The sequence below is a fragment of the Theobroma cacao genome, chromosome 5, assembly GCF_053813885.1.
Source record: "Theobroma cacao isolate CCN51 chromosome 5, ASM5381388v1, whole genome shotgun sequence".
Taxonomy (NCBI): domain Eukaryota; kingdom Viridiplantae; phylum Streptophyta; class Magnoliopsida; order Malvales; family Malvaceae; genus Theobroma; species Theobroma cacao.
The window spans coordinates 12,531,577-12,556,745 of record NC_142643.1 but is presented as its reverse complement, the minus strand read 5'-3'; positions in this window follow the sequence as shown (position 1 = coordinate 12,556,745).

The following is a 25,169-nucleotide window of genomic DNA, read 5'->3' as shown; positions in this document are numbered from 1 at the left end:
AAAATTGGAGCTAGCTTAAGAGAAGTTATAGAGATTTACCAACAAGCTTCCATGGAGGATGAAAGCAACGTGAGATGGGAGGAAGAAGAAGAATAAGCTACTAGAGAAATGAAGAAGTTGCTGGAACAAATGATATTTATAGCTAAAGCTTATCCAATCTATTTTTAAATTACAAAAATGCCCTTAACAAGTTAACTTGTTCTCCTCCAATCCTTTGTGCAATCTTTTTACTCTTTTGACACTGGGACAAGGTCCATAATGGTCTAGAAATACGCAGGTTCACAAAAACTTAAAATTTCGACTCAAGATGAAAATTGACCATTTTGCCCATACCTTAGAAATCATCATTATTTTTACTTCCTTCATGATTTTACCTTTATTTTCATCATTCATTTATTCCTTAGGCCTACTTAGGCCTTAATTTTGTTTGAAAGCACACTTCTAAGGGCTCACTAAGGAAATGATGAAATTACCCCTAGTCAGTGATATCGCGTCTACTTCTAGCTACGAGTCTATAAAGGTTAAGGTCTCACACTTGACATGGAAGAAGATCATGAAATACTGATCATTCTTGGGAGACCATTCTTAACTATTGGTAGAGTTCTAATTAATGTTGAAAAGTTGAACTTTAAGAGTTCAAGACCAATAAGTAACGTTTAATATTTTTAGAGTTTTAAAATTTTTAAAGAATTGTAATCAGTGTTTTGTAGTTAATGTGGTGAATAGTGTCACTTATGAGGTATTTATGGAGAATTATTGTAATGATCCACTTGATGCTTTTCTAATCTTTACTTGTAAAAGTGATGATGATAAAGTTCTTGAATGTGCAAAATTATTGGATGCCCTATCACACTGCATAAAACCTCAATTTGAATCCTTGGAATCACCAACTTCATCATCATCACCAACTAGGCCTTCCATTGAAGAGCCACCCACACTTGAGCCATTTCTTAATCATTTGAAGTATGCTTTTCTAGGAGACTCATCTACTTTACCAGTCATTATTTCTTCCTCCCTTACTAACATGCAAGAAACAAGCTCCTTCGTGTGCTAAGAGAATATAAAAAGGCAATAGGGTGGACCATTGCAGACATCAAAGGAATTAGTCCATCTATTTGCATGCATAAAATCCTTCTGAATGATAGCCACAAGGCAACAATTGAGCATCAACATAGGTTGAATCCAATCATGAAAGAAGTGCTTAAGAAGGAGATTAACAAGTGGTTAGAAGTTTGTACTATATATCCTATCTTAGATAGCACATAGGTAAGTCCAGTCCAATGTGTGCCAAAGAAAGGAGTTATGACTGTAGTTGCCAATGCCAACAATGAACTCATTTCTACTAGAACTATGATTGGCTGAAGGGTTTGTATGGACTACTAAAATCTCAACAAAGCTGCTCAAAGAATCACTTTCCTCTTCCATTGATTATTCAAGTGATTGATAAACTAACTAGTAAGGATTTCTATTACTTTTTGGATGGTTATTCTAGATACAACTAAATTGCTATTGCACTTGAAGATCAAGAGAAAACCACCTTCACTTGTCCAAATGGGACTTTTTCTTTTTGAAGAATGCCATTTGGACTTTCACTGATATGATTAAGTAGTGTTTAGAGGTATTTATGGATGATTTTTTAGTTTTTGGAGATTTTTTTGATGATTGTCTACAAAATCTTGCTAGAGTGCTTAAAAGATGTGAAGAAAACAACTTGGTGCTGAATTGGGAAAAATGTCACTTCATGATGCAAGAAGGTATAGTTCTTAGACATAGAGTTTCTAGCAAAGGCTTAGTAGTAGATAAAGCAACGATTGAGACAATTGACAAACTTCCACCACCGGCATCAATGAAAAGTATTTAAAGTTTTCTTGGTCATGGTTGTTTTTATAGGCATTTCATTAAAGACTTTTCTAAAGTCTCCAAGCTACTAACTTTTTGGAAAAAGAGACAGTTTCCACTTTGATGATGCATGCCTTGAGCCATTTATGGAGCTAATAAAAAGATTGGTTTCTGCACCTATTATCACAATCACGAATTGGAGCCTTCCATTATAGCTTTTGTGTGTGCAAATGATTATGCGGTTGGCGCAGTCCTAAGCCAATGAAAATAAAAGATACTCCATCAAATTTATTATGCCGGCAAAACATTGTCTAAAGCCTAGATGAACTACACCACTATTGAAAAGGAGCTGCTTGCTATAATATTTGTATTTGATAAATTTTGCTCCTACATTGTTGGCACTAAAGTCATTGTTTATACTAATCATTCGACAATGAAATATCTTACTAAAAAGAAAAATGCCAAACCATGCTTGATAAGTTGCATGTTTTCACTACAAGAATTTGACTTAGAAATTTGAGATAGAAAAGCTACAAAAAATCAAGTGGTAGATCATCTTTCAAGATTGGTGAATGGGACACAAGCTGGTAATTCAACTGTGACCAATGAGAATTTTCCAAATGAATAGTTGTTTCATGTGAACAAGCAAAAAAATTTACCATGGTATGTTGATTTCATGAACTAAATTGTACATAATCTTTTTCCTCCTAATTTGAATTCTCAACAAAAGAAAAAGTTCTTGCATGATATCAAATATTATGTTTTGGATGAAGCTTTCTTGCTCAAGCAATATGAGGACAAAATTCTTAAATGGTGTGTTCTAGAGGATGAAATTGAGAACATACTTTACCATTGTTACTCTTGAAATTGTGGAGGACAATATAAAGGTCAAAGAACCATAACAAAGGTTCTTTAATAAGGTTTTTATTGGACTGCAATTTTTAAAGATGCTCATTATTTTGTTAAAAAGTGTGATAGATGTCAGCACATTAGCAACATCTCATAAAGACATGAGATGCCTCTCAACAATATCCTCGAGGTGGAGATTTTTGATATTTGGGGAATTCAATTCATGGGTCCATTTATGCCTTCATACAATAATCAGTGTATTCTGGTTACTATTGATTATGCATCTGAATGGGTTAAAGGTACAACACTCCTCGACTTATGACTCTAAGGTGGTGATGAACTTCTTGAAAAAGAATATCATCAATCGTTTAGGCACTCTTAGAGTTATTATCAGTGATGAAGGTTCTAACTTTTGCAATAAGTATTTTGCGGCACTACTTGCTAAATATGGAGTTAAACATAAGATTGCCATAGCACACCATTCGAAAACAAGTGGTCAAGTTAAAGTATCCAGCAGAGGAATCAAAAGAATTTTGTAAAAAATTGTGTGTCCATCCATAAAAGATCGGTCCAAGAGGTTGGGTGACGCATTATGGGCATATAGGACTGCGTCCCAAACTCCAATTGGGATGTCTCCATTGGATTGGTTTTTGGTAAAGCTTGCCATCTGCTAGTTGAACTTGAGCATAATGCATACTAGGCAAGAAAGAAATTCAATTTTTATCTCCAAGCAGTTGGTGAAAAGTGTCTCTTACAACTTAATGAGATGGATGAGTTTTGTCTTCAAGCTTATGAGAATGTACATATCTATAAAGAGAAGAACAAGAGATAGCATGATAAAAGGATCATCGTGTTAGGAACAACATGGTTAGAGTATCAATGCAATATAACAAACAAAAATTAAAACAAATTGAAACCATGCTTTCTACCTTGGATGGCCTTGGTGGCTTAATCCAAAGTAAAAACACCATGTAAAAATCAAAGAATGATATTACCTTGCCAATTGATATTGTAATCGAATAGCTTCGTTTTGCTGTTGAAAAATCATGCACACTTCCAAGATTGAAAGAATCCTAGCCAACCACTCGCTTGGCCTCCAATGTTCCACACATGATTGCAACTGAACCTTCCCCATGGAGAAAGCTTTCAACCACGAACTTGTGCTTGCAAGTGGACAACGGTTTATCCTTTCTTATTCTTTGATTTCCAACAGCGAATCACTAGAGAGGTCACTATAGATTTCTCTAAAGGGTGGCGGCACTCAAAGAAAGCTATTAGTTTTTATCTAAAAACTAACACACTTATCAAAAACAGTGGTTATCATGTGATTTAAGTCTAACTTAAACTATTTTAATTAGGTTCCTAGAATTAGAAAGCTAGTATACGATTTAAGTCTAACTTAAATCATCACACTCTCAATTTAATCTATATTGCAACCATTTATGTGTGACCCATTAGGTTCCTAACATGTTGAAATGGAATTGAATTATAATCTTATTAATTAATTAATTTAAATAAATCCTATTCAATTAAAATTAACTAATTCAATTCCATAGACCAAGATTGGCATCGAGCAATGCATCATGGCCACCCAATTGTTAAGAGAGTCAAAGGATTCTTTGACAACCTTTTAGTGTACAATCTTACAATATAATTCATTCCCTCACCATATACCCAGAGATGATTAGAGCTTATTGACCTCCATATTTGTTCTCGCAATTACATCATTAGCTTTAGAAAGACTTATGAAGCTCATTTCATAATCTCCTAATCACCTTGGCTAAGGATTTTATTAAGCTAATATCAACCAAGCACTACTGAGATATTTCCCCTTGAATCACTTGAGGTGATGATTCCTATATTCACCACCCATTTGCCTTCATATGCTACATACTATACCTAAAAGGATCATGTTTTGCAATCCTTGGTTAGGCATCCATGAGAATGAAATCAAAGCATAGTTCTCCTCATAGAAGACACCTAGTGTCTCAAGTCTAAGGAGTAGTTACACAACTGACACATGAGAAACACTACATAAACACTAGAGTGAAAAACCTAATGCACTTCTCATATTGAGTTATGTTCTACGAACTTACTCATCCATGGCAAGCACCCACATGTTAGTTTCAACTATCTTTATTCTTCAACCTATGAGAGTGGTTGCTTAGTTCACAAGGAACATAGCATGTGTCGATCTTTAACAATTATTGATGTCGCATCTTAATAATACAATTATCAAGAGGTTTTAGGAATAATGCTTTGATGCATAAGGATCTCATAATTGTATACTAATAAAATTCCTTTGCAAGGCATATATAGTTCTGTGGGCTTTATCTACATAATTATAAATAGTACTTAGATCACAAACGCATGGATAGTTATTATGAATAACAAAATGTCATACATGGATATCTCAAAAATCAAATTCCCATACAACCACATATTCATTTGTTAGGCTCGTACTAACAATCTCCCACTAGCATTAAAGCCAATCACTTATGTATCTAATACTAATGTTCTCAACATGATTATGTTTTTGTTGGGACAGCGCTTTAGTGAAAGGATCAACAACATTATCCTCAGTGGGTAAATCCTCTATTGCAAATGTCACTTCTTCTAATGATCTCCCTGATCACATGGTAACATCACAATCCATGTTTGCATTTCTATGAGACCTTCGTTCCTTTGCTTGTGCAATGGCTCCATTATTATCATAATACAAGGTATTGGATCAACAATGTTAGGACCACATCAAGTTTAGTAATGAATTTCTTAATCCAAACCACCTTTTTTGCTACCACAAACACAGAGATGCATTTGGCCTCAATTGTAGAATGTACAGTCATATCTTGTGTGGAACTCTTCGAACTCACTGCACTTCCATTGAGTGTGATTTCATATCCTCTTTGTGACTTGTTATCATTTCTATCAATTTGAAAGTTTGCATCCACATAATCTTTAACTTGGAGTTCACCTCCTCTATAGACTAGAAATACATCCTTAGTTCTCTGTAAATACTTCAAGATGTTTTCACAACTATCTATTGACCCTTGCTAGAACTAGCTTGGTATCTACTTGTGACACTCAGAGCATGAGATACATCTGGTTTAGTTCAAAACATCCCACACATGATCAATCCTATTACTGATGCATATGGGATCTTATCCATGCGATCTCTTTCCTCTTAATTCTTTGGACACATGTCCTTTGAGAGACAAAATGCCTTGCAACATATGCAGTTTATCACGACCCAAATTCTGGGCCATGATCAGCACATGGGCCCAATGGACATAGTCCACTAAGCCCAAGCAAGCCTATTAATTTGACGTGTTCATCATTCCATCATAAACTGCTAAGTCACATTTCATAACTTAGGGTCAATATAATATTAAACATTTGCCACCTCATATTGGCATACCAAACAAGTGTATATAGGTTGTCTACAACATGTATCTTAATAATTTACATTAGGTTTGTCTATACACAACAAAAGATATACTCGACTTTCAGGGGAGAAACTCGGACGAATGTACAGTTACTGAATGCTGAGACACCTACCAAAAGAAGGATACAAGTCTACAACGACACCTCGTCCTAGTTACCGGCTACCTCGTGATCTGAAAACATGAAGTTGAAAACGGTGAGTATAAACCTAGTGAGTGAACAAGGAAGGGAACAAGCAACCATAAGGGAGAATTTAAAATCATGATGCACTTGTTTTAAAACAATGCAATTTAATTTCATTCGTATTGAAAACCCCTCATTAAACCCTTAAATATTAATCACTTGGTAATGATGAACCCATACATAACAAATAATTTGAAACATGAAGGCTTCAGTGATACACAAGCAAGTCCAAGCGAGAATGCCTTTCCGCTGCAGCGACGTTGGGATTAAGTTATTAGCCGAACAAGGGCTCCTTAACTGGTAAAGGGTTTCTCACCAAACCTACTCATTTTAAACTTAATTTATTTATTCCTTAATGTTGGAAGTCCAAGCTCAACTATGGTACCAAAGAAATGGAAAATGGAGCAGCAACCGAACTAAAAAGGAAACAAAATAGAAAGTTTTTCGCTCTAGTGAAATTTTGGTTCTAAAACAGAATGTTTCTCTCTGTAGCGAGAATGAATCTCACTGCAACGAGAAGCTATGGTACTTTTCTCGCTGCAGCTAGAATGCGTTTTCGTTGCAGTGATAACCAAACTTGTGAGGCTCTAAAAAACCTGAGAGTTTCTCACTGCAACGAGAATGAATTTCGCTGCAGCGAGAACAGAGCGACATGAACAAGATTTCCATTCCCCCAATAAAAGCCATCCTGCTAAAATGACATCGACAACATGAAACACATGAAATCCCTAAAATGCAATGTATCAAATTTGACATACATTTCAATCATATATCATTTTCATGCTTTTTCATTTCATAAGTAAAGATATGCATACATACATAAATAACATCCACATCATCATAATCACACCCGGCTCATGTACATCCCCCCACATCGTGCACATAGCCTGCGCCATCGTGTGCATCCCCCCACATCGTGCACAATCAATGCCATGTGTACATCCCCCCACATCATGCACACGGGCACTATCATCATCCATCTCTCACGCCACCATCATTACTGGCATGTGCATTCCCCACATCGTGCACACACACGGTTACAGTCATCATACACAATATCGATCATCATGCACAACACACATATATATATTTATCATCATAATGCAATAATGCATGAATCCATAGCAATCACACATCACAACATAAAACCATTTAGCAAAAGCTTGTTCCCAAGACACTTGTTTTTATGAAAAACTTGATAATTCATTCAAATGTGTGGCAAATACATTATATTCCCCCAATACAAGTTTTGAAGGCAATTCACTCACCGGTATATTTTGAGCCTTTAGCTGACTCTCATTCCCCTAATGATTCAATTGGGGTGATGGGGCTTCGTTAGAACCTACCATCAAATTAACATTACCATAATGTCAATTCATACTTATAAACCTTAAAAGTTATCCCTTAGCAAGCTTTCAATTGCCACTTTAAATGGCTATTTATGTTCACTATCTTAATCACTATAAAAGGAATGAACATGCTCAACAATAAAACAGCTCATAATCCCAATTACTAGCCGTTATTCACAGCTAAAAAATCAAGCTTAGTTCATCACTCACCCTAGGGTTTCTTTGTAGTTGAATTCTCTTCCAATAGCTTCCAAAGAAATGGTCTAATTCTCTTTTTCTCTCTCTCAAATGCCCAACTAGTGAGAGAAAGTATGAAAATAAGATTTATCAAGGGTTTTGAAGTGAGAGAGTGAAAGAATACAAGGATTCTTATCAAAAGGGCACAAAAGTATGAAAATTAAAGCTAGAGAGAGAAAATTATGCAAGCTCCATATCAAACTTCCATGGAGGTTTGAAGCAACGTGAATTGGGAGGAGAAGAAGAAGAAGAAGAAAAGCTGCTGGAAAAAAAATGGGAGAAGAAGCTGCTGGAACAAAAAGATATTTATAGCCAATCTTATCCATTCCACTTAAATTACCAAAATACCCCTCCACAAATTAACTTACTCTCCTCCAACCCTTTATGCAATCTTTTTACTCCTTTGACATTGGGACAAGGTCCATAATAGTCTAGAAATGCTTGGGTTAGTGAAAACTTAAAAATTTTGACCCTAGGTAAAAAATGACCATTTTTCCCCTATTGTGAAAATTATTGTCATTTCTAGTTTTCTTCATGTTTTCATCATTATGCATCACTTATGTTGTCTTATGCCTATTTAGACCTTAAAATATCATAAAAACACCTTCTGGGAATTTATTAAATGAAATGACGACATTACCCCTGGCTTGTGTTTTTACATCTATGCTTAGTTATAAGCCTATAAAGGTCGAGGTCTCACATAGTTGCCTTTTCTTAGACTCCATCATGCTAAACCTCTTTAGCACATTGTCTATGTATATGGATTAGGAGAGACCTTGCAACCATTTATATCTATCTCTTTAGATCTTTATTCCTAGAATATAAGTCGCTTCTTTCAAATCCCTCATGGAGAATTGTTTGAATAGCTAAATCTTTGTAGATTATAGCAATGGTATATCATTTCCTATGAACAATATGTCATCAACATAGAGCATTACGAAAATTATGACATTCCCACTGGCCTTTCTATAGACAAATGGTTCTTCCTCATTTTTTATGAAGTCAAACCCTTTTACAACGTCATCAAAATAGATGTTCCAACTCTAAAAACCTTGATTAGGTCCATAAATGGACTTTTGAAGCTTGCACACCTTGTTAGCATTAGCATTGGATGTAAATCTTCAAGTTGTGTCATATATACTTTCTCATACAAATTCTCGTTAAAGAACACCATTTTCACATCCATTTGCCATATTTCAAAGTCATGGTATGCAACAATTGCTAGCCAAATCCTAATGGATTTAAGCATAGCAACTTGTGAAAAGGTTTCCACAAAGTTAATTCCTTGTCTTTGTTTGTAACCTTTAGCTACTAGTCTAGCTTTAAAGATTTACACCTTGCCATCTACAATGGTATTTCTGTTAAAGATCCACTTACACCTAATGGGTTTTATCCCTTTAGGTGATCCAACAAAGTTCATACTTGGTTAATATCCATGGCATCCGTTTTAGGTTTCATGGCTTTTAGCCATTTCTTAGAATTGATGTCCAATATCGCCTCCTCAGAGTTTGTAGGCTCCTCATTTATGGGCAATACATCCCTTTCCAAGAAAAATCCATATTTCTCTAGAGCTTGACGTATCTTACTAAACCTTTTAAATGGTTTGGCCTATTGAGATTCTGGTTGTACATCAAATACCACAATTTTAAGCTCAAGTTAGAATGGAATGTCGATTTGTGGGTCTCAAACTTTTTCAAATACAACTTTACTCCAACTAGCCCTTTCAATTAAGAGCTTTTTATCAAGAAAAGTGGCATTCCTTGAGACAAACACCTTTTGCTTAGTGGGATTATAGAAGTAATATTTGTGTGTTTCTTTAGGATATCCTACAAATTTACATTTTTTTGATCTTGCTCTTAGCTTATCAAACATTATACGCTTCACATAAGTAATACATCCCCAAATCTTGGCATAAGATAAGTTGGGCTTTGCCCCACTCCATATCTCATATGGTGTCTTGTCAATTGATTTGCTAGGAACCTGGTTCAGTATACAAGTAGTAGTTTCTAAAACATATCCTCAAAAAATATAAGAAGATCTACCGACTCATTATGGATCGAACCATGTCCAAAAAAGTTTGATTCCTTCTCTAAGACAGCTAATTGATTTGTGGAGTCCTTGGAGGAGTCCATTATGCGAGAATCGCATTCTCTTTTAGATTACTTTGAAGCCCTTGGGTAAAATATTCTCTAAATCTATGAGTGAGAATATCTTACCAATTTGTTTCTCAGCCTCGACTCTCTATTCTTTGAACATTTCAAGGGATTCAAATCTATGTTTCATCAATACACATAACCATGGCAAAAATGGTCATCTTTGAAGGTGATGAAGTAGGAGTATCGTCCTCTAGCACTAGTATTCATAGGACCACATACATCCAAATGCACAAGACCTAGCAACATCCTAACTCATTCACCATTTGTGGTGAAAGGCGACTTGGTCATCTTACCAAGGAGACAACACACATACATTCCATAAGATTCACAATAATTGAATTGATATAACCTTGTTTGTGTAACTTGGTTAAGCAAGTCTCATTGATGTGTCCAAGCCTACAATTGTTGATGTAAGATAGTTTTAGATTATTTTTCTTTGCTTTCTTGAGCTCTATAATGAGTATGGGTCTATTAGGATCAAAGATATAGAAATCGTTTAAATGTGTCCCTACACCACAGTGCATTTCTCCTTTAGAGAAAGAACAATAATTTCTCTTAATGCTAAATTCAAAATCATCATACAATGTCAAGTATGACATAGACATAATATTTCAAGATATGGAAAGGACATAGTAGCAATCTCTTAATTCCAAGATCAACCCAGAAGGTAAAGGTATGGTAATTGTTGTTACAACTAATGCAACAACCTTTGCTCCATTTCCTACTCTTAAGATCGCTTCTCCCTTTGTCAATCTTTGACTTGTTTCCAACATCTTCATGTCATTACATAGGTGTGACCCACATCTAATATGTTGACTCCATTAGTTTTTGATGATAATAAAACATTCCCATTCATTTGTGTCTAATATCTCTACTTAAATGTGCAGGACAAAAATTATATGTCAAGAATAAATCAATCATTAAAAGGCACACATCAAAAATCATATGAATAAGGAGCCACAATTGATCAACAGAACAAAAGCCTCTTAGTTGGATAATGAAGGGTATTAATCAGTTAAAATTCAAATTAAAAGTTGGCGGGCTCAAGAGGTTTGAGAGACAGAGAAGACTTAGTCGACCAAGAAGGAAGTCAGTCGACTAAGAGCCTACTGTCAGAAATTTAGACTTCAAGACAAAAACATCTTAATCGACTAAGAAGGAAGTTAGTAAACTAAGAGCTCACTACCAAAAACTAGGTTTAGAAAACACAGACAACTTAGTTGACTAAGAGCGTAGTTAGTCGACTAAGATCATTCTGCCAGAAAATTTGAATTGAGCACTAGAAGATAGATTAATGACCAGAACTACCACTAAACTATTTCCAATGATCAAAAACTTCCTAACACCTATCAGAGTTTAGTTTTCAAGTATTTTAAGAGGCTCCCAACGGCTAAAAAATTAATGAAGGCTTCCAAATAAAAAAAAAAGCTAAAAAAACCCAGTAAAAATCTCTACACTTACTGCACTTCACTTCTATCTTTGTATTTGAGATAAGCGCTTCCCTTTGTACCACTTAGATCAAGTTACTGATCATAGATACACTTTTATTTCTCTTCTTCTTGTATACTTAGAGTGTGCGAGACACTCTAAGGGATTTATTCAAGCTTGGATTTCTTGATTAAGTGAATAGGTTTTAACTTAGCCTAGAAAAGTTAGTTGTTGGGTTTTGGTCGATCCTGGTAAACACCATTGTGAAAGGTTTTGGCTAAGCCTGGTAAAAGCCATTTTAAAAGCTTGGTGAAAGCTTGTGAATTTCATCGTTCATAGTGGATTGGTTTGGAAAATCCTTGCTTGAACAATCAAGGTAGTGGATGTAGATCTTGCACCGAACCATTATAAATTCTGGTGTGATTGTCTACTCTGTTTTTAGTTTCATTCATCTTTAAATCTTTATTTTATCTTGCATTTGTCCCCAATTAGAAGTCAATTTTAGCAAGAGCTAAAAAGTACTATTCACCCCCATCTAGCACATTCATTTGGGACCAGTAAGTGGTATCAGAGCTAGTTTCTTGTTCTTAAGGTCTAACACTCTTTGGGAAGATCCAAATGGCTTTTCAAAAGTCAGTAGTTGCTGACGGATAATAAATAAATAGATCACCTCTGTTTGATGGCTCAAATTACCCATATTAGAGTGCTAGAATGTCAATATACATTATAGCAATAAATTATGAGATGTGGGATGTCATCACTGATGGTCCCTTTGTTCCTTCAACCTTAAATGTTGTAACCAACGAGATGAATCCTAAGCCAAGGTCTGCATGGATTGAAGCTGAAACCAAAAGAGTCCAAACAAACTTGAAGGCAATCAATACACTACATTATGCTTTAACTCCCACTGAATTCAACAAAGTGTCAAGCTGTACCACAACTAAACAAGTGTGGGATAAACTTAGGATTATTCATGAAGGGACTTCACAAGTCATGGAGGATAATCCACAAGCAGAAATTCAGAAAAAGAAAATGAAGATTGTGTCCACCTCTGAGGTTGAGAAAATTAAGAAAAAGCAAAAAAAGAAGCAACACAGAGTAGAGCAAAAGAAAGAGAAAGAAAAAATCTCCAAGAAAGGTAAAGTTCTGTCCTCAAAGTTTAGAAATAAAACCCATAAGGATAAGTTCAAGAAAATTTATAATGCTCCGATTACATGTGGAAAATTTATTGACTGGAAGAGCTTTGATGAAAATCCTAAAATTCAAGTAGTTTTGTCAGATTACTTTGAGGAAATGAAACTGAAAAAATTTAGCACTTTCAAGGACTGAACCTATTGTCCTAGTCTTGTAAAAGAATTTTATGCTACTCTAGCTTTAGATGAAAATGAACTGGAGGATCTTGAAGATTTCATTGAGGATGGTCTGAATGTCTTCATAAATGGAAAGGAATTTGTTGTGACTGCTGTAGACATAGGAAGCTTGCTTAAAATCGAATGTGAAGAAGGAGATTTTGAAATGCTTGAGAATTACAATCCATCATCTCTATGGGAGATTATAATAGGAAAGAAAGAAAAATACTCATCCAAAAGTAATGTTGGTCTCATTACAAGCCCCCAAATCAGAATTTTTCATTACTTTGCTGCTGTAAACATTCATGGAAGAAGTGGTAGCTTTAGCTATGTTAGTCTTCAGAACTTATGGCTGATGGAGCATGCTCTCAATGGTGTTTCATTCAATCTAGGTCAATTCATGATAGAGAGAATGAGGGGAGCTTGTGGAGTTGACAAGGTAAATTTACCATATGGAAATATGATCACCTTACTGGTTAGCAAGAAGGAGATATGGAGCTCTAGATATGAAATGGATTTAGTGAAAAGCAAGGACCAAGCTATATATCTTGGTAGTCTGCCAAAGATAGGGTATAAAATGGATGGAGAAAAATTTGTTAAAACCCTCAAAGTCACTCCAAGAGAAAAATCTTCTCTCCTTGCTCAATCTAAGACAGCCCCCTTTCAGTTCTCAAATGAGATGGTTTTCAATCTACTGATGCGAATTGATGGAAAGCTTACAAACTAAGCTGTGAGGATGCAAAAAATAGATGAAAAGTTGGAAGAACTTGAAAATATGATGAAAGGAAAAGGGAAATCAACTTTTGAGCCTGCTGCTGCAGATACCTCAACACTAGCAGGACAAGGTGCTGAAGGCCCTGCCTTTCGAGCAAAAGGTTCAACTTTTCAGGCTATAAGTCCTATCATTCAAGCCAAGGTTCCTGAACCAGAAGTTGATCAACCAAGAAAATCTCCAACTCTTGAGCCTCAGAGTAAAGATGAATCAAATCAAGGCACAGAAGTGCTAGGCTCATTTGAAAAGTCCCCATCTCATCATGAGCTGCAACAAGATCAGACATCTCCCCCCAATTTAGAGGAAGTCTCAATAATGGATGTTTTCCACCAAATGGTCTAAGAAGAACAAGCTGAAAAGGAAGTAGCAAAAGGCAAAGCACAAAGAATTCGTTGAACCAACTTATGCTACAGAGGAACAATCTGGGAAACAAAAAGAAAAAGTTGTTGTAGCTCCACAAACCAATCCTAAACCAGCTGGTAAGGGCAAGAAGACAATGGCAACCAAGACCAAATTCCTCAGGATAAGGAAATGTTGTAGAATGGTTGAAAAAGCTGGACCATCAGCCATATCTTCTCCTCAAGACCCCTTTGAAATTTTTGATAAATCATCCCCTGAACCCTTACCATAGAAATCACCATCAGAACTATCTCCTGAACCCTTTAATGTTTTCTATGGCACTAATGAATCTACCCCTTCAGCCTTTTTAGAAGCTAATTGAGCACCCCTCAATTTGATGATAAAAATAAGGAGAATTATAGAAAACTTAGGAGAGATAGAAGGTACAAATATCTAGGGGTAATTTAGGAATAAAACAATGACTACTGTTTTTCTTATGGTTTTTATTCTGTTAACAGTTGAACATCTAAATTTAACTTTGTTGTTTATATTATTGTGTTGAAATAGGATGCTATTAAGTTGCTTATATTATTTAGTTGTTGATGGTTAATCATTTAAATTTGTTCTTGATGTTTATGGTATTTTTGACTGCTGCTGTTTAAAGTTTTTGTGCTGATATTGGGCTGTTATGCTAATAATTAATTTTTGTTATGATATTGTGAATGGAACTCGGTTGAAAATATATATAGATGCTGATCATACTATATCTGTTGGATGATTAATGGCACAAATAAAATCTGAAAACAATATGCTGATGACAGACAATTAACTGAAATATTGATGATATTCGGTCAACCGGTCACCTATTGTTGATCATTCTATATGTCTGCATATATATATTCTAAATATATAATGTCATTATCTGTATGACATAAATAAAAACTTGCTAAAATGAATAGTAAAATATGCACACACTGAGGGGGAAGAAAACCTCCATTTTCTGCAAAACAAAAAGAAACCAGTAGACATTATGCTGTTAATCAAGGAATGTTTTCTCATCATCAAAAAGGGGGATATTGTTGGCTCCATTAGTTTTTTATGATAATAAAACATTCCCATTCATTTGTGTCTAATATCTCTACTTGAGTGTGAAGGACAAAAATTGTATGTCAAGAATAAATCAATTATTAAAATGCACACATCAAAAATCATATGAATAAGGAGCCACAATTGATCAACAGAACAAAAGCCTCTTAGTTGGATAATGAAGGGTATTAATCAGCTAAAATTCAAATTAGAAGTTGGTGGGCTCAAGAGGTTTGAGAGACAGAGAATACTTAGTCGACCAAGAAGGAAGTCAGTCGACTAAGAGCCTATTGCTAGAAATCTAGAGTTTAAGGCAGAAACAACTTAATCAACTAAGAAGGAAGTTAGTCGACTAAGAGCTCACTGCCAAAAACTGGGTTCAGAAGATAGAGACAACTTAGTCGACTAAGAGCGCAATTAGTTGACTAAGATCATTTTGTCAAAAACTTTGAATTGAGCACTAGAAGGCAAATTAACGGCCAGAACTGCAACCAAACTATTTCCAACGGTCAAAAACTGCCTAACACCTATCAGAGCTGATTTTTCAAGTATTTAAGAGGCTCCCAACAGCTAGAAAATTAATGATAGCTTCCAAATCCAAAAAGAGCTCAAAAATAAAAAAAAACCAGCAAAAATCTCTGCACTTACTACACTACACTCATATCTTTGTATTTGAGATAAACACTTCACTTTGTACCTCTTAGATCAAGTCAGTGATCATAGGTACACTTTTATTTCTCTTCTCCTTGTATACTTAGAGTGTGTGAGACACTCTAAAGGATTTCTTCATTGAGTGTATGGTTATAACTTAGCCTAGAAAAGTTAGTTATTAGGTTTTGGTTGATACCGATACAAACTATTGTGAAAGATTTTGGCTGTGCTTGGTAAAAGCCATTGTAAAAGCTTGGTGAAAGCTTGTGAATTTCACCGTTCATAGTGGATTGGTTTGGAAAATCCTTGGTTGAACAATCAAGGTAGTGGATGTAGGACTTGGACTGAACCACTATAAATTCTGGTGTGATTGTCTACATTGTTTTTAGTTTTCATTCATATTTAAATCATTCTTTTCTCTTGCATTTGTCCCCAATTAGAAGTCAACTTTAACAAGAGCCAAAAAGTGCTATTCACCCCCCTCATGCACATTCATTTGGGACCACCATAATATCTGATACGCATGATGACAAATCAATGGTAGACAAATTTACTTTAATCATAGACATTGTTAGCTCTATAGCTTTCAAATTGATCCTATGTTTTAAAATGAAAAAAGAAAAAATGATCAAATTCATTTACGTCTTGGAATATCAAGCCTAAACATCCCTTAACAATTTAAATGAGTTTGAAAAGAAAAACAAAGAAAAAAGACTTTCAAAATTGCATTCTGGTCTAAATCTATCAATACATGTTCTTCATGTATCAATAAATTTGGACAAGTATCAATAGATTTTTACATCTATCGATACATGTTCGTGAGACATTTTTAAATCTATCGATACATGTTTTGGAGACAAGTCAAATTTTGAACGGCTAAACTCAATCTATCGATACATTCTCAAATGTATCAATAAAAATGGGACAGAATGCTTAATGCCACAAAAGTATCAATACATTTTCAACAGAACGTTCAAACCCTTGCAGGCAAGTTCTAAAATATTGATACATGGCAAAATGTATCGATACATCATAGTGGGAATTCAAAAATAAAAAAGGTAATGTAGCGATACATTCACATAAGTATCAATATAATATGACCGTTAGAGCCTTGAATAAAGAGAATGGCAAATTTCACATTTAATGTACTCATAACTACCTTTGAAGCTTCAACAACTGTAGAAAATGCTTCCTCAGCATTTACGAAGGTTGGAAGACTTTGAAACACACCTTCAAGAGAAGAATTCAGCTCAAATCATTCAATACTCTTATACTTATCTTCTTGCATTTAAGTCTTCTATTGTGCTACTTATAGAGCCATTACTGCTTATCTTTCTACTTACCAAACATTGTACTTCACTTGTTATTTAGCCTTCTAGAGGCATCTCAGCTGCAATTTTATTCTTTATTGCATTCACTTGAGTGGTTATACCTTAACCAATTGAAAAGGTAGAAATTAAGTGGTTATACCTTAACCAAGATAAAAGGTAGAGTCGTTGTGCTTTAACCATAAAAAGGCATTGTATTAAACTCCATTTCAATAGTGGATTTTAGATTCCTTTGTGAGTCTCCGTTGAGGGCATAGGTAAGGAGGCTATTCGCCCTCTCTTGGAATTAATCACATTGAGCTTATTCCACTAACAGTTGGTATCAGAGCTAAGGCTCAATTTTACAGGTCTAACAACCTTGAGTGATTCGAAAGTAAAGCTCAACATATCCAGATGGAATCCACCTCAATAGTTCTTGGTGAAGGATAGTCAACTCAACGACCTCTATTCTTCCCAAGTGCGAACTATCCTTATTGGAAGAAAAGAATGGAGATGTTTATTCAATCAATTGATCTTGATGTTAGAAATGTCATTCTAGATGGTCCTTATGTTCCCACTAAGGAAGTAAGTGAGAAAACAATTGTAAAAACTAAGAAAAAGTGGGACGACAAAGAAAAGAAATTAATACTAATAAATTGCAAAGGCTTTAACACACTTCATTGTTCTTTTAGTGCTATTGAATTCAATAGAGTATCCATGTGTGAAACAGCTAAACAAATTAGGAATACTTTAGAAATAACATATGAGACAGCCAACCAAATTATGGAATCTAAAATAAGACTTCTTACACATGATTATGAACTATTTAGGATGGAAGAAAATGAGTGAGATTGTCAACCAAATGTATGAGAGATTCACAAACATAGATGGAGGATTTAAGGCCTTAGGTAAAGACTTCCCAAATAGTTAATTAGTTAAAAAGATACTTTATGATCTTCCCAAATCATGGAAACCGAAAGTGACAGCTATAGAGGAAACAAGAAACCTAAATGATTTTAAACTAGAAGAGCTTATAAGATCCCAATTAACCTATGAAATGACTTTAAAACGTGAAAGTGTTCTAGATGATGGAAAAAAGGAAGACATTAAAAAGAAAGGGATAGCCTCAAAGTCCATAGTTGAAAACAATGAGAGGAACCTAAGAGATGAGAGAGAGGAAGATGAAGACATAGCCATGCTAGCTAAGAGATTTAATAAATTTATGTAAAGAAACTATAAAGGTAAGAGACGTCCTAGAAAAGATATGCTAAATAGAAACATAGCAAGAAGCACTTAATATAAATGCCATGAGTGCAGAAAATCGGGACACACCAAATATAAATGCCTTAATAAGAAAAGTATTTTGAAGAATTTTAAAAAGAAAGCCATGGTTGCCACTTGGAGTGATAGTGACAACTCAAAAGATGAAGAAGATGAAGTTGCCAACCTTTGCTTCATGGCACTTAAAGACACTAAGGTAGGCTCTACCTCTCATGATTCTAGTTGTCACAACCCGTAACTCTTTTTGAGCCCGTGACAACTGCCGCAGCGCCCCAATGGGCACCCATCTCCCGAAATGCCAACCGGAACTCCGTAAAGCTTAATATCAATTTCTCTTTTCCCCGGTGACTAACCGTTACCAAATATTATGTTCTAAAGGATTTTGAGCTATTTCCAACTTAAAATAGATAAATTAAAAATTTTTGTCTCACAGGAGCATTTTGGTCATTTTCTACTGAAAATTTTGAAACCAGTTAAAAATGTAGTAAACAAGTACCAATCGCATAATTCACAATTAAAAATAAGTTTAGGCATCTAAAACCTTTATTTAAAATGAATTTATAATTGTTTAAATATAATAAGAAGATAAAACAAAATATTCAATAAAATATTTTATTTTCTTATAAACAAAAATTTTGGAGTTATGCGTAAATACTTTTTGTAACGTAAAAAACAAAATGAATTCATTCATACTGTAATGCAATAAACTAGAGTATTTAAATTAATTTAAATTTACAATATCAAGTGAGCCCATAATAACCAAAATTAAAAAAGCTATGAACCTACAGTTTAGAAGACGCAATCCAATGGAAATCCCCGATGGAACCAGTTAGCTACAGCCTACTCTGAGCCTGAAATGAGTGGAAAGGAGGGCGGTGAGATTATAAAATCCCAGTGAGTAAACAAACATCATTTAAATAAGCTAAAGCTGAGTAAAAGGAGACAATTAAAATATCCCATCATTTTAAGTATTTCACAATTTGAAAATTCATCCCAACCCATGGAAACGGTTGTATTTCATTTAATTTCTCATTAAGGCTTATGACTTCCATAAACTTTTGGCTTATGCCATCAAATAGTACTCGATGACACCTTGATCAGAGGCGTACACTCAAGCCCGTCAAGGCTGTTAAAATTTCGTATACACGTAAAACATATTTTTAGTTTGAAAAACACAGCCATTCCTTGGCGTTAGTGGAGTTCACCATCACGAGGTGGTTCGGCGTGACGTGAACTCCATCCATACCTCAAGAGATACCCTACGCGCCTCTTCGACCGAGGTACATATATATATATATATATCTGGATTCTGTGCCCCTCTAATAGGTTGGTCCACAGAATCTGCCTACTGCAGCAAGTTAAACCTACCATACAATAAAATTTTGATAGCATGACAGGGCTAATATTTTACTACCTAGCCTACAAGGGTAAAATAAAACAATTCATACAATTCATAAAACACAGCCCAGCAAGTCATGCCAACACAGTAACAATATATCATAAGCCATCAATTTTCAATCATAAATTTACAACATACCAGTGGTCTCCAATTACTTTATTTTCAAAATCGTTATTCAATTTGAAGACAATTTATAAAATATTTTCATGTAAACACATTCTGTTTGTAAAACACAAAAATTTACCATTTAAACTCATTTTCATAAAATTTCACCAAAACCGATTAAAAACATACTTTAGATAATAAAAATGATGGTAAGGTTACTCACAGTAACAGGAGTTCGATATACTCATATTTTGGGTCTTCGGGCACAATCTCTCTACCTTTTGTTAGAGGGCTCACCACCTATACATCATACGTGACACGAATTTCAATAATTGTGTCAATTTATCAAAAACTATTTCAGGCCCTCTAAATCTAAATGAATGCATGCGATGGGATGTAAAATGTCTGATTAATCACTTAAATGTGATATTCGACCTAAGTCACGCTATACTCGGCTTAATCAGCTAAAATCTCCAATTTAACTCCAAATCAACTCTTCTCACTTTCTACACTCCAATTATACCTAAATTACCTCAGTGACTGTGAATGAGATTCAATTTATCAGTCCCGGGTCAATAATCACACATGTCTACACATTAGGTAAAAATTCAGATTTTCACACCAAAATTTCCCATTTAATTTCTAGCCTCACCAAACATCAAATATCACCCAAATATCATGAAATATCATCAATTTCAACTATAATATCCTCCCTAGAAAATTTGGCCAACAATGGTGATGGGGGGAAAATGAATTCTTTTCTTGTTGTTTTGTTTCTAGATATGCTAAACTAACTAAAAACACTAACATAACTTAAAATCAAATCAATCTAACTTCATTCTCTCTCCATACCCATTTGGGCAGCCATGAATTCACCATGAAAAAATGAAATTTAACCATGAAAAATAAGGAGAAATGCATGGGAAAGGTAGATCACAAGTCAAAATCAAGAAATTTTACCTTTGATTGCTTGATCCTTTGAAATCCGACACTTTTTCTTCAATTTTCCCACCTAGGTTTTGTGTTTTTTTCCTTTCCTTTCCAGTTCGTACTATGGTTGGCCACATGAAGAGAAAATGGGATAAATATGGGCTGATTTTTATGGAAAATAATAAAGTATTCTTACTTGACACGTGGCATGTTTCCATCGATCCATTTTTAAAACTTTAAAAATTTTAAACCTTTTTATCTCCACCACATGATTAGTCAATGGTAAAAATGAGGATAAGGAAAGACCATGTGCTGAACAAATGTCCTAGTGGTGAAAAATTACTGTTTTGCCCTTAGGGTGGCAAAATTACCATTTTAACCCTATGCTCCAAAAAATACCAAGAATAAATTTTTTTCACTTATTAACCTCAAATCATACTCCAATAAGTCAAATGGGGCCAAAAATGTTTTCTAAAAATTCTCATTTTGTCCCATGGTGGCAAATGACCATTTTACCCTTGGATAGTGAAAATTTCGATTTTACTCCAAATTGATCCTCGAACTCCAAATCACCATATTAAACCATTATGGGACTTTAATATTCTTAATTTCATCTTAAATTCTCTATTTGATCTAGTTCGAGGCTTAAATCAACTTTGTTGTACCTCTAGGTACAATACCGACTTTTGTAAATTTTTTGGGACTCTCCTAACATGCAAACATGCTATCCATCACATGTATGTTATGACAAATATTTTACAGAGTCAAGCTTGACATCTTCTCCCCTACTTCGATCAACCATATGATCCTTCTTCATGACTGATTTCGACATCTGGCTAAATATTAATATTTTAATATTATTTCATTAATAAAATATTATTTTATTCTAAAAATTTTATCTTGTCTCTTTGGTTCCCAAAGTTCCTTATTATGCCTCAATTCGCATTTGACCAACTTTATTTATCACCATTTCAAAGTATGGGGCATTTCACTAGTTCACGTACTTTAGATCAAGACTCATACTCATTTGATGAACTACAAGATGCATATGGTGACTTAATATTTGAATTTGAGGAAAAGAAATTAAAAAACATCTTATCCAAGGTTAAGATAGAAAATGAGTTGTTAGTCAAGATAAAAATAGAACTAGAAAACATAGTCAATGACTTGGAAATTGAGAGAAATGAGCTGAAAAGGAAAAATGAAAATTTGCACACTACATTCTCAAAATTCAACATTAGTCAACAAAATTTAAATGACATGTTAGAAACACAAAGAGCATTCTTTGACAAAGAAGGAATAGGATATGATGGTACTTAAAAGGAAACTCATTTTAGAAATTTCTGTGTTAAAGGTAATGAACACCATGGCTCATTCACTAGATGCATTCACTATCATAAAGTAGGACACTCTATTTCTTCTTGTCCCTTGAGAATTACCACTAATAGGGGTAAAAAAATAAAAAGTGTATGGCTTTCAAAAAAAGCCAAACCTTCACAAGGTAAGGTGGGATATTTGGAATGGGTTCCAAAAAGAACCAAAAACACTAACTCATATGGACCCAAGAAAATTTGGGTACTAAAGTCAAATGTTTAAATTTTATCCTTGTAGGAAAAACTCACTCGTTTAAAGTCAAGAGTGTAAGAAAAAAGAAAATGGTACTTTGATAGTGGATGCTCTAGACTCATGATTGGGACCAAGGAGTTCTTTAAGGAATTAAGACCATTAGAAGGAGGAAATGTACCCTTTGATGACAACTCAAAAAGGCACATTGAAGGCATTAGTACCATTAGTAAAAATTCCTCTTCTCAAATTGATAATGTTCTATTTGTAAATGCTTTCCACCATAATTTGTTGAGTGTTAGTCAACTTTGTGATAAATGTTTTAGAGTCATATTTGAATCATTGACTTGTCATGTTGTTGATATTAAAACAAATGAAACTCTATTTGTTGGACATAGACAAGGTAATACATATGTTATTTTCTTGGATGATTTGTCTTCTAACAATGTATGTTTTATGGCTAAAAAGAATGAGGATAGTTGGGTTATGGCATAGGAAACTAGGACATGCTAACTGAATCTAATTTCACAATGACTATCTCTAGATATTGTAATAGGGCTTCTTAAGCTAAACTTTGAAAATGATCAACTTTATGATGCTTGCGCTAAAGGAAAACATAGGAAAAGCTCATTCAATCCAAAAAGGATGTAACAACTATTAGAGCCTTACAATTGCTTGACATCAATCTTTTTAGACTAACTAGGACCACTTGCTTAGGTGGAAAGAATTATGGTTTAGTAATTGTGGATAACTACACTAGGTTTTCTTCGATTTTTTTCCTTGCTCACAAAGGTGAAGCTTTAAAAATATTCACTTTTTTTTTTTGCAAAAGAGTTACAAAGTGAGAAAGGATACAAAATAACAAATGTTAGGAGTGACCATGGAAAAGAATTTGAGAACCTAGGCTTTGAGCAACTTTGTGATAAAAATGTGTATAGTCATAATTTTTCAGCTCCTATAACTCCACAACAAAATGTAGTGCAAAGAAAAAAGAGGACTTTAGAAAAGATGGCTAGAACTATCATATACCAAATTTCGGGCCATGACCGGTGCATGGGCCCAATGGGCATTGCCCACTAAGCCAAAGCAAGCCTTTTTTTTTTAATGCAATCTCGATCATCATTCCCAACCATCATTTCTAAACCACATATTGTAATTTTCTACTAAAAATATTTCAAGAACATTTTATAGTGACCCAATACTCATCATTTTATTATGTCAAAATAATGTCGCCCATTTGCCAACTCATAGTCGAATCAGTAATCAAATATACATATTTGACTTATAACATAGATCCTAGCAGACTACATTACATATATGTGTTCACATGTAACAGACTCTTGACCGTCAACAAAGTGATCATGAGTGAAAGTACCACTACTGAGATGCCATAGTACCTACCAAGAAGACGAGCATACGTGGACACTCAATCTAGGTCCCAACTGCCTCCAAATCTGAAAGCATGAAGTTTAAAAATGTGAATATAAAATTCAATGAGTGAACATAAGAAGGGAACAAGCAATCGATAAGAAGAACTTGGAAATCATGATGCACTTATTTCAAAAACAATGCAATTCATTTAATTTCTTACTAAAAACCCCTCATCTCAAACTTTGATTAATAACCTCATAATGTTGCAAAAACCCATGATCAATCCATGAAGTTAAATGGGTGAAAAATATGTCAAAATCAAGCAAGGTAGCAAGCATGACAGCGAGTTTCTTGCTGTAGCAAGAAACATTCTTAGTTTGCATATATTTTGGTTTTTCAAGTATATCTCCCACTAAAGAAGTCCAACTGACATGATTTTTTGACCATTAGAAAGCTATGAGACTTGGCTACAACTTTGATGTTTACCAAATTACCCATTTCTTACTAGAAGGTGGTCAAAATTGCTGTCAAAGTAAAAGCACTGCACCTAGATTTTGGAATAACCCGAGAGTTTCTCACTGCAGCTAGAATCCATTTTCGCTATAGCGAAATTCCTCGCTGCAGCAAGAATTCTTTTTCACTGCAATGAGAAATAGGGCTGTTTTGTGGCCCCACCATCTGAGAGTTTCTCGCTGCAGTGAGATTCAGGGTAGATGACAATTAAGGGATTTTCACATGCCACAAAATCCATTCCTACCATATTGCACATCAAAGTGAACACATTGACAATAATCAAGTTTCTCATTATTCATTTCAATCACATATTATAATCATAAACTTTCTATAACACACACATATATATATACATATATCATCATGCATACCATCCTGCCACACTCAACTCAATGCAAAATCATCATCTTGTGTGCACTCCCTACTATCACACTTCAACATCATCATGTGTGCACTCCCTACTCGCACACTTCAACATCATCACACAACATTATTCATCAATGCACAACATATATTCATATATATATATATCAACATAATATAGGAGCACATGGATTCATCCTTTCACACATTTCACATTTTCACAACATCAAAACATTTTATCAAGGGCTTGTTCCCTGGCACACATTTTTAAAGAAAGGTTGGATAAAATCATTCAAATGTTTCATCCAAATACATTTACATTTCCCAAAGAAATTTTGAAATTCAAGTTCACTCACCGATATTTGTTGAATCTTTAATTGACTCTAACTTCAATTTTTGCTTTAAACGGACATGTGAGGCCTTGTTGGAACCTATCACACACAATATAAGCATAAAAAATATAACAACCCACAATTCTAATTATTAGCCATCTCTAACTGCCTAAAATCAACCCTAACTCATCTCTCACCTTGGTGGACTTATAGTTGAACTCCTTTTCAAGAGTTTTCAAGCTACTATTGCAAGTCTTTATTTCTCTCTCTAAAACTTCCAACTAGTAAGAGAAAGCGTTGAACAAAGCCTTTTGAGGGTTTTA